Here is a 13,790-nt window from a genome sequence, read left to right on the forward strand (position 1 = left end):
TCTGAGAGGGAGGTTAGGTATTCTTGGAGGTCAGCTAAAAAGTCTTTTATTCTTTTTATATCTGAGTCAATGGCAGTTCTGAATTCTCTATAAGCCTTGTATTGTAGGGCAACAGCAGATGTCCTTGTGCTGCCCTTGTAGCACCTAGATAGCCCTAGCCCTAAGTAATTCTCAACTCCTTTTTTTTGTCTCTTACTAAGTCTTTAGTATCAGGATTCCAATCTGGACACTATCTGAACCTATACACCAAGGTCATGACTGTCTTTCAGAACTTCTAAACTTATATAGGTTGTGATCCAATGAGGCACAGTCCCAAGAAGTGTTAGGAGTACTAACATATGTAATGTTACATTATTTGTAATAGAAATCAAGCCTATCCCCACACCTATCTCGATGGAACCCAGGACAAACATGACTGAATTTCTCTCTAGGTCCCAGCTCTCAGCCCTAACAGCTAGTACACGGCTGGTGAGGGCTGAGAATTGACGGCTGTCAGGGTGGTCAGCAGCACCAGGTATGGTCCTTTCCAGCGAGGATCGAGTGTCTGGGCTCAGTGTAGCTGTTTCCGACCTGGAACTGATGGGATGTCTCAGGGGTCTCCGGGGCATAGGCTGCTGTCAGCTGTGAGCAGATTTCTTTCTGTATCACCTGTAGGTCTTTTAGCCTGGCACACAAATCATTATTACTATGGCACTATGACATGTTGGTTCAGTAACATCATCTAATACAGTCAGGGGAGCTGAGGCCCCATATAAGATCTTAAAGGGGGTAAGGCTGAATCTGGAAGGGGTATTTCTTGCTCTGAAGAGAGCAAGAGGGAAGGAGTGTCACCCAGTCTGTGTCAGTCTCCATGGTCAATTTGTTTAGGGTCTCTTTTAAAATTTTATTTATTTATTCTACCTGTCTTGAACTTTGAGGTCTGTAGATATAATGTAATTTTTAATCAACCTCTAAATACTTGGCCACACCCTGGCTTACCTTGGCAACAAAAGTAGGGCCGTTGTCTGACCAGATTACCTTGGGCATTCCAGACCTGGGGAAGATTTCTTCCAGTATCTTCTTGATGATTGCAGAGGCCGTCTCTCATTTGGTGAGGAAAGCTTCTATCTATTCCTGAAAAAGTATCTACAAGCACTAGGAGATACTTGTGATTATATTTTTCTGGTTTTATCTCAGTGAAGTTCACTTCGACTTTTCGTTAAACTCTCTAGGTCTCTTTGTCTTGTTTGCTTGTTAAGCATTCACTTATTGACATACCTTATATTTTCTACTGCCTCTCTGGCTAAAATCTTAAAGTCTATTACATACATTTAACTACTTGGACAAACTTTTTATCTCCTAAATGAGTCCATTTCTGTATTTGGCAAAGTGAGTCTTTTCTTTGTTCTCTGGGGAGTATAGCTTTCTCCCCAAGTGTGTCATTGTCCTTTTATCTTTTAAACAACTTGGGCCTTTTCTTCTGTTGTACATTCTAAGTGAGGCCATCCCTTAGTCCAATTTCAGTTCCCAGTGGCTGTCTCTTGTAGGCCTGTAACCAGGATAGGCTCCTGTATAACCATTTTTCGAGCCACTTTATCTGTTTTGTTACTGTCCCATGTCACTGAATCTCTTTCCTCCTGATATCCTAAGCAATGAATAGTACTCACAGTTGTTGGCTTCATCAGGGCATCTAAGAGATGGCAAAGACATCTGTGGCGCTGATGTGCTGGGGGGGTTGGGGTTCAGCCATTCTAGATGACATTGTGTTGTCCACCATGGCAGCACCCACTTGTCTCTGACCTTCATTCATGAAGAGAACTGTTCCCGTCTGTGGACAAGGTCCTCGGCTTTCAGCAGGGGTCAATCAGCCAGTCGCAGAGGTCTTTCCTCCACCCATGTGCTTCTGTCAGTGTTTGACACTCGTGCTGTGGTGGCTCCAGGTCCGGATTGGGCAGCAAGGTGACCAGATTGTCCCCAACCGGTGGAGAATCTAGTCCATGGCAGCTGACCAGTAGTCCCATCTTTGGACACTCTATCAGCCACTCTATCACAGTTTAAGTCCTGGATTGGGTGATAATTGTTAGTGCCCGGCTGGCAGGAACAGTGTGTTCCAGGCAGAAAAGCACTAAGCCATTCATCTCCCAGCATCAGTTACTGGTGTACTGAGACAGGTCTTAAGCTCCACATACACAGTCTATAGATATGTATACACATGGCCTCATCCAGCCATTTCAGCCCACGCAAGCCAATTTGGAGAGCAATTTTCTCATGAGCAAGGGATGGGGGCAGTCAGAGATGACTATGAACTAGTGGGTTACCCGGCCCACGCCAAGGTCCACTGTTCTTCGGGCAGTCCATAAGTATTGTTCGTTGTCAGTAGCTCCTTGCACTCAAGGTCTTTGGATATTGGCCCACAGGGGGGCATAGGAGCACAGAGCATTGGGTCCCTGTATCCACAAAACAACTGGGTGGGCTTCCCTTCTATCTCTGTGTATAGCCAGCACCAAGAGGCTCTCCAGTGTCCCCTCTTGTTCTTTCTGGGGCAGTCCCTGACCCAATATCCTTTTTCTTCGTATTAGGCACACTGATCTTTAGCCAGGAATTCTCTTCTGTTGTCAGGTCCTATCTTCCTAGGTTCCCTAACTACTGTGGCCAGTATATGTTCCTCTCTCATCTTTTATCTCTCTTTATCTCTCTAACTTCTTCTTTTTTTTGTCTCTTTTTTTCTCTAGCTTTCTGTTCTTTTTACCTCTTTCTCTGTAACGTGTACTAACTCTCAGCAACTTAACCCTTTAAATTTCTGTAACATTCTCTTTATATCCTTTCCTTATCTTAGCCAGATTGGTGGGGCACTTTCTAGCCCCTCAGAGACCCACCCTTGGAGTCTGGCGGCAGACCTGGAGCACTCCCTACCTTCAGGCGTCTGAAGAGAGCAGGCAGAAGTGAGGGCCTTCCATCCATCTCTGGAACACTTTTTCTGGCCTCTAGTAGGATTCTGTCTTTCCTTGGTGGTAAAGAAGACCTGTAACAGTTACTAACAAGCATCTCAAATGGGATAGTGAGAAAACAAGGGAATCTCGAGAATAGAGGTCCACTGAAGAGGGCAAATAGCATTTAGTCACACAGCTAAGCCAGGAGGCTTTCTTGGGACAAAAAAACCTTGTGTCTGTGAAACAGAAAAGTGAGCAGAGGGGCAGCCTATCTGTTACCGGTTGTCTCTCTGGACTTAGATTTTCCCTTAAGGAGTACTTTTTTTTTTTTAGTGCCAGCTCAGTGGCTTTATCGCTCAAGAGACCCATCCTCTAAATGGCACTAGGCTTCCAGTAAGAACTAATAACAAAAGGATGGAGAGACGTTAGAACCTGGGTTTTAGATACTAAGCAGCTGACAAAAGAATTGTAACCAGTTCACCTGGGGCTTTCAGGACCTCAGTAGCAGCCCTTTACCAAACTTTCTCAGTGGGCTAAAGGCCCATGGAAAAGAAAACATTAATCCTGACCTCGGCCACAGCCAAAGCCTGAATTCTAAATTTAAACTGGCAAAACAAAACAAAGTTCTTTACAGTTTGTTGTAGATTCTTTGAAACTATTTTAGGGGCTTCTCTGTCCCCCAACCTGGGACATTTCGACCATAGGGGCAGGAACTGGCTGCTGTGGGGATAGGATCAAAGGCATTCTCCATGCTAATGATGACCAGTGAGAAAAGTAATTTAATGCTGGAGACTGGCTACTCTCTTGGAATAGGGCCAGCAGATAAGGCAGGCTCCTTAAAGAACTTCTCTTAATGAGCACCCTCTTTCTGTGAGCAAGAGTTGAAGGTCTGGTCACTAAAAGCAGAAATTCCTTTCTTGTTCTTGTTTTTCTTAGAGTCCTCCCCCACCTCACTCTCAGCCTTTTTAGATCATTTTTCCTGTAGCATTTCTAACACAGCCTGTCCCTTTTTTATAGCCTGTTGACAGCATTTCTGATCTTTTAGGCAGCTACGCACTAAGTGCCATACCGGCTGAAACTCCGCCTTTAAGAATCCTTGCTCTCAAGCAAAATTTAAATCTTTTTCTAGTTTATCTCAGCTGTCCATCGTGAGATTCCCAGAGATCGAGAACCAAGGTGTAGTAATTCACTAAGAAATCTCTCTATAGTGTTTCTTTTTACCTTAAGCCTTTTCCTTTTAAACAGCTCCTGAAGAGCCAGAAAAATTGGGTGAGACTTGAGAAGTCTTCATGCTCGCTGCAGCAGCTCCACAGCTAGTTTCGCTCCCCCCTACTGTGTGTTGGGAGCACAAGCACAGATAAAACACTATGTTTTAAAAACTTAACACTGGCTATCAACCAACACACCGCCACTAGAGCGGGGTCCATAAAATTAAGTTTTTTACTCACTATACTTGTTTCATACCGGTGGCCTAATCTGGGGAACTTTTTTATTTACGAGCAGTTTTGTCCTCAAGGTTTTTGTTAATGTCTGTTTACACAACTGTTAACAGCAGCTAGGCTGATCAAGGGGAGTAAAGGGTGGCGCCTCTCTCCTTGGAGAGGAGGCTCAAGAGAGAAAGACAAAACTCCCTGGCAGAAAACAATTTTTCTCAAGCAAATTATTTTTAACTCTTAACTTAAGCACCAAGAGGACCAAGTAAAACTCTTTGACGAACAAAGCAAACAGTTTCATGATTTCAAACACAGTTATCAGTCCAAGATTTTAAACACAGTCGTCAGTCCAAATTCAAACACAGTCGTCAGTCCAAAATTCAAAAACGAAACAAAAGCCAAAAAGACACTCGACAATACCACAGAAAACAAGCCAGACAAACAATATCAAGACAAAGCATCTTATAACCAACTTTCACAGATGCCTGGTACCTTCAGTACGTGGCCCAAACTGCAGCTTAACCTTAGCTGCTTTTGGGATGAGATGGACCATCTGATTCCACCTCCCAACAGGATTCCAGAGTGTCCTCTTGTCCTAACGACTAAGCACACTTGTCCGTGCCTATATTTAAATAGGCAGCCGAACTCGACCTCTGACGGAGTGGGATTCCTCGTCCACTCCCGCCTAGGTAAAAGGAGCATTCCATCTCCTTTGTTCCAGAAAACCAGAGTCAGGTCCTCCTGACTGTCCATAGCCGGGCTCTCCCGACTGTTCTCCGCCCGTGGAACGTCTTCCAGGGGCTGCAGCTTTGCGGGCCCGGGGCGTCCCCCCTTCCGCAGCCAGAGGGTCCTCACGAACCACAAAGGCAGCTGCACTGAGTGGGGATACACATCCACTCTCCTAGAACAGGGCAGGAACACACATCCACCCTCCTAGCACAGGGCAGGAATACACATCCACCCTCTCAGCACAAGGCAGGAACACACATCTGCCCTCTTACCACAGGGCAGGAATACCCATCTGCCCTCTTAACACTGACCAGTACTAAGACACACATATATACACACACGGCGGAACCAAAACAGAGACAGACACAGACTGACAATTGCGGCGCCGCTCACACAGAAACACTCAGACAAACATCCAACTCACCTCCAAGGGGTCTTCGGAGTCTGGGGTAGTCGCGCAGATCCCGGACGAGCCCCCATAAACATGAAAGATCCCACGCAGAGAGACCCTTACTCAAGTCTTGGGAAATCGCGGACCCCAGACACAGAGAGACCATTTTGGATGTAATAAGCAAAGGCGAGGTTTATTACGGAGACCTATTACAGAGATCTCCGGGCCGACACGTATCCCACGCAGGAGACAGAGGTGTCGACCCCGAGAGGCTGGGAAAAAGAGTATTTAAAGGCAGAGGCTGTGAGCACCAGGGGATGGGGGATGTCAAAGGGGAATGCACCACAAGTTACAAGATTGTTTTATGGCTCCAGGAGATAAGGGGACGCCAGAAGGTTTTATGGCCCCCTGGTTCCTGGAACAGAGCTACTAAATCAGGAGAAGGGTAGGGTCTTTAGGTCCTCATTATTTTTAAAAGTTCGTCAAAATTGATGGAGCATTTGTATTTGAAACACCTCTGGTTAGGCTTGGGCTGTCCGGTTTCTTGGAATGCTCTCTGTAGGACACAATGGCTGAAAAGCACAAGTAGGGGCTTATCAGGGTCTGGAGGACATCTGGTTAAAGTATGACTCTGAGTAAGCTGGGGGGACGTCTTTGGATGGTTTATGGGTCAGTCCTCGATAGCCTGAGCTGGATCCTGCATTCCTTTTCTTTATCTTTATGGCCTGCTATTCCTGGCGGCAGGGCTTAGCCCTGAGTTTGTGGCTTTTGGGGCAAACTCTTTTAATTTTATATTTCTAAACCTAGAATTTGTATAATTTTCTTTTCAAATTGCTGTTACTTGGCGAATAACTTTAGTTTTAAGTGTTTCTCGACAGTAAAAGGGAGACTTTTCTGTATTGATTAAAAATGCTTTTCCCAGTCTGAATCTCTCATTCTTTGGTAAATTATGTTGAATCAAAGTGAGAAAGGATTGTAGGAGGTTGACTTTGATGAAAAAGACACAGCAAGTGTTTTGCAAAGTGAATTGCTCTTACTTGGCCAATAAGCTTAGTTTTAAGTGGTTCCAAACAGTTAAAGACAGACTTTTCTATGTACACAAAACATGTGTTTCCCAGTCTGAATCTCACATTCTTTGGTGTATTCTGTTCGTTCCAAGAGGGAGAAGGTTGTAGGAAGTTTACTTTGAAGATAAACACACAGCTAGTGTTTTGAAAAATGAATTGCTCTTATTTGGTGAAGAAGCTTAGCTTTAAGTGGTTCTAGACTATGAAAAGCACACTTTTCTCTATATACATAATATGCATTTCCCAATCTGAATAGCACATTCTGTGGCGAATTCTGTTCCTTAAAAGCGGGAAAAGCTTGTAGGAAGTTGACTTTAGATGAACACACTGCTAGTGTTTACAAAGTGAATTGCTGTTACTGGGCAATATGCTTAGTTTAAGTGGTTCTAGATGGTAAAAAACATACTTCTCTATATAGACTAAACATGCTTTTCCCAGTCTGAATCTCTCATTCTTTGGCAAATTCTGTTTGTTCAAAGCAGGAAAACTTGTAAGAAGTTGACTTTGAAGATAAACACACAGCTAGTGTTTTGCAACATCAATTGCTGTTACTTGGAAAGTAAGCTTAGTTTTAAGTGGTTCTAGACGGTAAAAAGCAGATTTTTCTATATAGACAAATCATGCCTTTCCCAGTCTGAATCTCACATTCTTTGGTGAAATCTGTTCTTTCAAAGTGCGTTAAGGTTGTAGGAAGTTTATTTTGAAGATAAAAACACAGGTAGTAATTTGCAATGTGAATTTATGTTACTTGGCAAATAAGCTTAGTTTTAAGTGATTTTGGACAGTAAAAAGCATACTTTTGTATATGGACAAAACATGCGTTTCCCATTCTGAATGTAACATTCTTTGGCGAATTCTGTTCGTTCCAAGCGGGAAAAGTTAGTAGGAAGTTTACTTTGAAGATAAACACACAGCTAGTGTTTTGCAAAATGAATTGCTGTTATTTTGCAAATAAGCTTAGTTTTAAGTGGTTCTCGAAGGTAAAAGGCAGACTTTTCTATATAGACAAAACATGCATTTCCCATTCTACCAAACAGTCTTTTGCAAATTTTGTTTGTTCCAAGTAGGAAAAGCTGGTCTGAGGTTTACTTTGAAGATAAACACACAGCTAGTGTGTTGCAAAATGAATTGCTCTTATTTGGCAAAGAAGCTTAGCTTTAAGTGGTTCTAGACTGTGAAAATCATACTTTATTCTGTAGACTTAACATGCATTTCCCAATCTGAATAGCACATTCTTTGTCGAATTCTGTTCGTTCCATGCGGGAAAAGCTTGTAGGAAATGGACATTGAAGATATACACACATCTAGTGTTTTGCAAAGTGAATTGCTGTTACTTGGTAAATAATTAGTTTTATTTGGTTCTGGACGGTAAAAGGCATACTTTTCTATATAGACAAAACATGCGTTTCCCAGTCTTAATCGCAAATTCTATGGCAAATTCTGTTCGATCCAAGCAGGAAAAGCTTGGAGGAAGTTGATTTTGAAGATAAACACACAGGTAGTATTTTACAAAGTGAATTGCTGTTACTTGGAAAATAAGCTTAGTTTTAAGTGGTTCTGTACAGTAAAAGCAGACTTTTCTATATAGACAAAACCTACATTTCCCATTCTGAATCGAACATTTTTGGCAAATTCTGTTTATTCCAAGCAGGAAAAGCTGGTGGGAGGTTTACTTTGAAGATAAACACACAGCTAGTGTTTTGTAAAATGAATTACTCTTATTCGGCGAATAAGCTTAGTTATAAGTGGTTCTAGACTGTAAAAAGCATACTTTTCTCTATAGACATATCCTGTATTTCCCAATCTGAATTGCACATTCTTTGACAAATTTGTTCTTTCCAAGCGTGAAAAGCTTGTAGGAAGTTGACATTGAAGATATACAAACAGCTAGTGTTTTGCAAAGTGAATTCTGTTACTTGGCTAATAAGCTTAGTTTTACATGGTTCTGGACGGTAAAAGGAGACTTGTCTATATAGACAAAACATGCATTTCCCATTCTGAATCGAACATTCTTTGGCGAATTCTGTTTGTTCCAAGTGGGAAAAGCTGGTCAAATGTTTACTTTGAAGATACACACACACCTAGTGTTTTGCAAAGTGGATTGTTGTTACTTGGAAAATATTCTTAGTTGTAAGTGGTTCTGGACGTTAATAGGCAGATTTACCTATATAGACAAAATATGTGTTTCCCATTTTGAATGGAATATTCTTTGGCGAATTCTGTTCGTTCCAAGGGGGAAAAGATTGTAGGAAGTTGACTTTGAGATAACACACAGCTAGTGGTTACAAAGTAAATTGCTGAGACTTCGCGAATAAGCTTAGATTTAAGTGGTTCTAGACGGAAAAAAAACATAATTTTCATACAGACAAAACATGCTTTTCCCAGACTGAATATCTCATTATTTGGAGAATTCTGTTTGTTACAAGCGGGTAAAGTTTGTAGGAAGTTTACTTTGAAGATAAACACACAGCTAGTGTTTTTCAAAGTTAATTGCTGTTACTTGGAGAATAAGCTTATTTTAAGTGGCTCTAGACTGTAAAAGGCAGACTTTTCTACATAGACAAAACATGCCTTTCCCAGTCTGAATCTCACATTCTTTGGTGAATTCTGTTCATTCCAAGAGGGAGAAGTTTGTAGGAAGTTTACTTTGAAGATAAACACACAGCTACTGTTTTGCAAAGTGAATTGCTGTTACATGGCAAATTAGGTTAGTTTTAAGTGATCCTGGATGATATAAGATAGACATTTCTATATAGACAATACATGTGTTTGCCATTCTGAATCGAACATTCTTTGTGAATTCTGATCATTAAAAGCGGGAAAAGTTTGTAGGAACTTGACTTTGAAGATAAACACACAGCTACTGTTTTGCAAAGTGAATTGCTGTTACATGGCAAATTAGGTTAGTTTTAAGTGATCCTGGATGATATAAGATAGACATTTCTATATAGACAATACATGTGTTTGCCATTCTGAATCGAACATTCTTTGTGAATTCTGATCATTAAAAGCGGGAAAAGTTTGTAGGAACTTGACTTTGAAGATAAACACACAGCTACTGTTTTGCAAAGTGAATTGCTGTTACATGGCAAATTAGGTTAGTTTTAAGTGATCCTAGATGATAAAAGATAGACATTTCTATATAGACAATACATGTGTTTGCCATTCTGAATCGAACATTCTTTGTGAATTCTGATCATTACAAGCGGGAAAAGTTTGTAGGAACTTGACTTTGAAGATAAACACATAGCTTGTGTTTTGAAAAATTAATTGAAGTTACTATGCAAATATGCTTTGTTTTAAGTGGTTCTAGATGGTAAAAAGCAGAATTTCTATATAGACAAAACATGCATTTCCCATTCTACCAAACATTCTTTTACAAATTCTGTTCATTCCAAGCAGGAATAGCTGGTCGGAGGTTTACTTTGAAGATAAGTACACAGCTAGTGTTTTGCAAAATGAATTGCTCTTACTTGACGAATAAGCTTAGTTTTAAGTGGTTCTAGACAGTGAAATGCATACTTTTCTATATAGACTACACATGGGATTCTGATTCCGAATGGACCCTTCTTTGGCGAATTCTGTTCATTACAAGTGGGAAAAGTTTGTAGGAAGTTGGCTTTGAAGATAAACACACAGCTAGTGTTTTACAAAGTGAATTGCTGTTACTTGGCCAATAAGCTTAGATTTAAGTGGTTCTAGATGGAAAAAAAAACATATTTTTCTATAGAGACAAAACATGCTTTTCCCAGACTGATTATCTCATTATTTGGAGAATTCTGTTTGTTAAAAGCGGGAAAAGTTTGTAGGAAGTTTACTTTGAAGATAAACACACAGTTAGTGTTTTCTAAAGTGAACTGCTGTTATTTGGACAATAAGCTTAGTTGTAAGTGGTTCTGGACAGTAAATGCAGACTTTTCTATATAGACAAAACATGCTTTTCCCAGACTGAATCTCTCATTCTTTGGCCAATTCTGTTTGTTCCAAGCGGTAAAAACTTGTAGGAAGTTGACATTGAAGATAAACACAAGCTAGTGTTTTGCAAAGTGGATTGCTGTTACTTGGAAAATAAGTTTAGAAGTCAGTGGTTCGGGACATTAATAGGCAGATTTTTCTACATAGACAAAACATGCCTTTCCCATTCTTAATCGAATATTCTTTGGCGAATTCTGTTCATTCCAATCAGGAAAAGTTTGTAGGAATTGACTTTGAGATAAACACACAGCTAGTGTTTACAAAATGAATTGCTGTTTCTTGGCGAATAAGCTTAGTTTTAAGTGGTTCTAGATGGTAAAAAGTATACTTCTCTATATAGACTAAACATGCTTTAACCAGTCCAAATCTCTCCTTCTTTGGCCAATTCTGTTGTCTCAAGTGGGAAAAGCTTGTAGGAAGTTGACTTTGAAGATAAACACGCAGCTAGTGTTTAGCAACGTGAATTGCTGTTACTTGTCCAATAAGCTTAGTTTTAAGTGGTTCTATACGGTAAAAGTCAGACTTTTCTAGATAGACAAAAGATTCATTTCCCAGTGTGTATCTCACATTCTTTGTGAATTCTGTTTGTTACAAGAGGGAGAAGTTTGTAGGAAGTTTACTTTGAATATAAACACACAGGTAGTGTTTTGCAAAGTGATTTGCTGTCACTTGGAAAATAAGCTTCATTTAAGTGGTTCTGGACAGTAAAAGCAGACTTTTCTATATAGAAAAAATGTGCATTTCCCATTCTGAATGGAACATTCTTTGTCTAATTCTGTTTGTTCCAAGCGGGAAAAGCTGGTCGGAGGTTTACTTTGAAGATAAACACACAGCTAGTGTTTTGCAAAATGAATTGCTCTTATTTGGTGAAAAAGCTTAGTTATAAGTGGTTCTAGGCTGTAAAAAGCATACTTTTCTCTATAGACATAACCTGCATTTCCCTCTCTGAATAGCACATTCTTTGGCGAATTTGTTTGGTTCAACTGGGAAAAGCTTAAAGGAAGTTTACCTTAAAGATAAACACACAGCTAGTGTTTCCCAAATTAAAATGCTGCTATTTGTCAAATAAGCTTAGTTTTAACTGGTTATAGATGGTAAAATGCGTTTTTTTTCTATATAGACAAAACGTGTTTCCCAGTCTGAACCTCACATTCTTTGGCGAATTCTGTTCGTTCATAGCTGGAAAAGTTTTTAGGAAGTTGACTTTGAAGATAAACACACAGCTTGTGTTTCGAAAATGACATGCTGTTACTTGGCAAATAAGCTTAGTTTTAAGTGGTTCTAGATGGTAAAAAGCATATTTTTCTATATAGACAAAACATGCATTTCCCATTCTGGATCGAACATTCTTTGGCGAGTTCTGTTTGTTCAAAATGGATTAAGGTTGCAGGAAGTTTATTTTGAAGATGATAACACAGCTAGTGATTTGCAATGTGAATTGCAGTTACTTGTCGAATAAGCTTAGTTTTAAGTGATTCTAGAAGGTAAAAAGCAGACTTGTATATGGAGAAAACATATGTTTCCCAATCTGAATCGCACATTCCTTCAAGAACTCTGTTTGTTCCAAGTGGGAAAACCTTGTAGGAAGTTGACTTTGAAGATAAAAAAACACAGCTAGTGTTTTTCAAAGTGAATTGCTGTTACTTGGCAAATAAGCTTAGTTTTAAGTGGTTCTAGATGGTAAAAAGCATACTTTTCTATATAGACAAAACATGCGTTTCCCATTCTGAATCGAACATTCTTTGGCTAATTCTGTTCGTTCAAAGTGGGTTAAGATTGGAGGAAGTTTATTTTGAAGATAAAAACACAGCTAGTGATTTGCAATGTGAATTGCTGTTACTTGTCGAATAAGCTTAGTTTTAAGTGATTCTAGAAGGTAAAAAGCACACTTTTGTATATGGACAAAACATGCTTTCCCATTCTGAAACGAACATTCTTTGTCAAAATCTGTTCGTTCCAAGAGGAAAAAAGTTTGTAAGAAGTTGACTTTGAAGATAAACACAAAGGTAGTGTTTTGCAAAGTGGATTGCTCTTATTTGGCAAATAAGCTTAGTTTTAATTGGTCCTAGAGGGTAAAATGAATACTGTTCTGTTGTGGTTTGCCTTGGAGTTCTCTCTGAATTTGTAAAATAAACGCAAAAGCAGGAGATTTGGGCAGTGGAGGAGTCGGGAGCGAGAGGGGAAGAGGTTCAAAGAATAGTGTGAGAGAAGACAGTTGGCGACAGTTGAGCCATTAGAACCTGAGGAGAGGGGAGAGGATTGGACATTTGAGAGAGTTGGGAGAGGAGGAATGAAGATAGGTGGCAGAGGGAGAGTTTAGAGACATGATGTTGAACTGAGAAAAAGAGGAGTCAGGGGAGGAGAAAGGAAAGAAGCAAGGAGAGAGTCATCGTGGGAGAAGGAAAAGCTGATGACTTGGCAAATAAAAAGTGCAAGGGATGAGGGAATTGGGAGCTAGGAATAGGACAGTGTATGGTGGATCTGCCCAATCTAGACGCTGGATTGTTTTCACATTAATTGAGTTGTGTTTTCTTTGTATGGGCCGATTTGTGTTGGAGAGGCAACTGCAACAACTGGCGCACAACTTATCCATTAGAACTCAACTAACCTGAGATAAAAGTTTACTTCCCTCTCACCCCCAGAATAGGGCTCTGATAGAGATCTAGGCAGGAGTATTGGTGGATTGGGAGTTGACTGGGTCTGAGGGGGTCTACAGAAAACTGCAGAGAGGCTCCCTGCCCCAAAGCTCAGACAGAGAACTACAGCCGATGGCATCATCTATAATCAAGGAAAGGGATAGGAAAACCTAGAGCACAACTGCCTGTGAGGGAGTTTTCTTTCCGGCACATTGAAGAGGATTCCTTAGATCACCACAGGACCAAGCAAAGCAGGAGAGAACCCAAAGAGGCCCCTCCCTGGGAACAAAGAATCGAGAGGATTGCATGTGTTCCGAGGCGGAGGGAGAAAAAGGTATAAAGGGCTACGGATCAGGTACTACTTTGATGTAAGAGATATGTATAACCTTTTGATACTTAAAGATGAGAAACACAATGGATATCTTTTGGGCCTTATGGAATGATATTTTGAATGGTCTAACGGTTATGAATTTTGAGGAAATAGATACTTTATAATTTACCAGTATTGCAATATTCATTCTTCTGATTTACTATATCTTCTCAAAAGACAGGGCCCTAGATAGCAAATTTCTAGCATTAGAAAAGAAATTACAAGTAATGCTAGAACAGAAATTTCTGAGATATATAGATGACTCTGAACAACAGAGAGA

General features: G+C 40.3%; 1 long non-coding RNA gene across 1 annotated transcript; it reads right to left on the bottom strand.

Annotated features, from left to right (window-relative positions):
* Positions 1-303: 303 nt before the first annotated feature.
* Positions 304-6,263, bottom strand: LOC134484395 (uncharacterized). The gene is made up of 2 exons (XR_010061841.1): positions 5,496-6,263; positions 304-664 (listed from the first exon to the last, which is right to left on the bottom strand). It is a non-coding gene; the product is annotated as an uncharacterized LOC134484395 (long non-coding RNA).
* Positions 6,264-13,790: the final 7,527 nt, after the last annotated feature.

The sequence above is a fragment of the Rattus norvegicus genome, chromosome Y (assembly GCF_036323735.1).
Source record: "Rattus norvegicus strain BN/NHsdMcwi chromosome Y, GRCr8, whole genome shotgun sequence".
NCBI classification, from domain to species: Eukaryota; Metazoa; Chordata; class Mammalia; order Rodentia; family Muridae; genus Rattus; species Rattus norvegicus.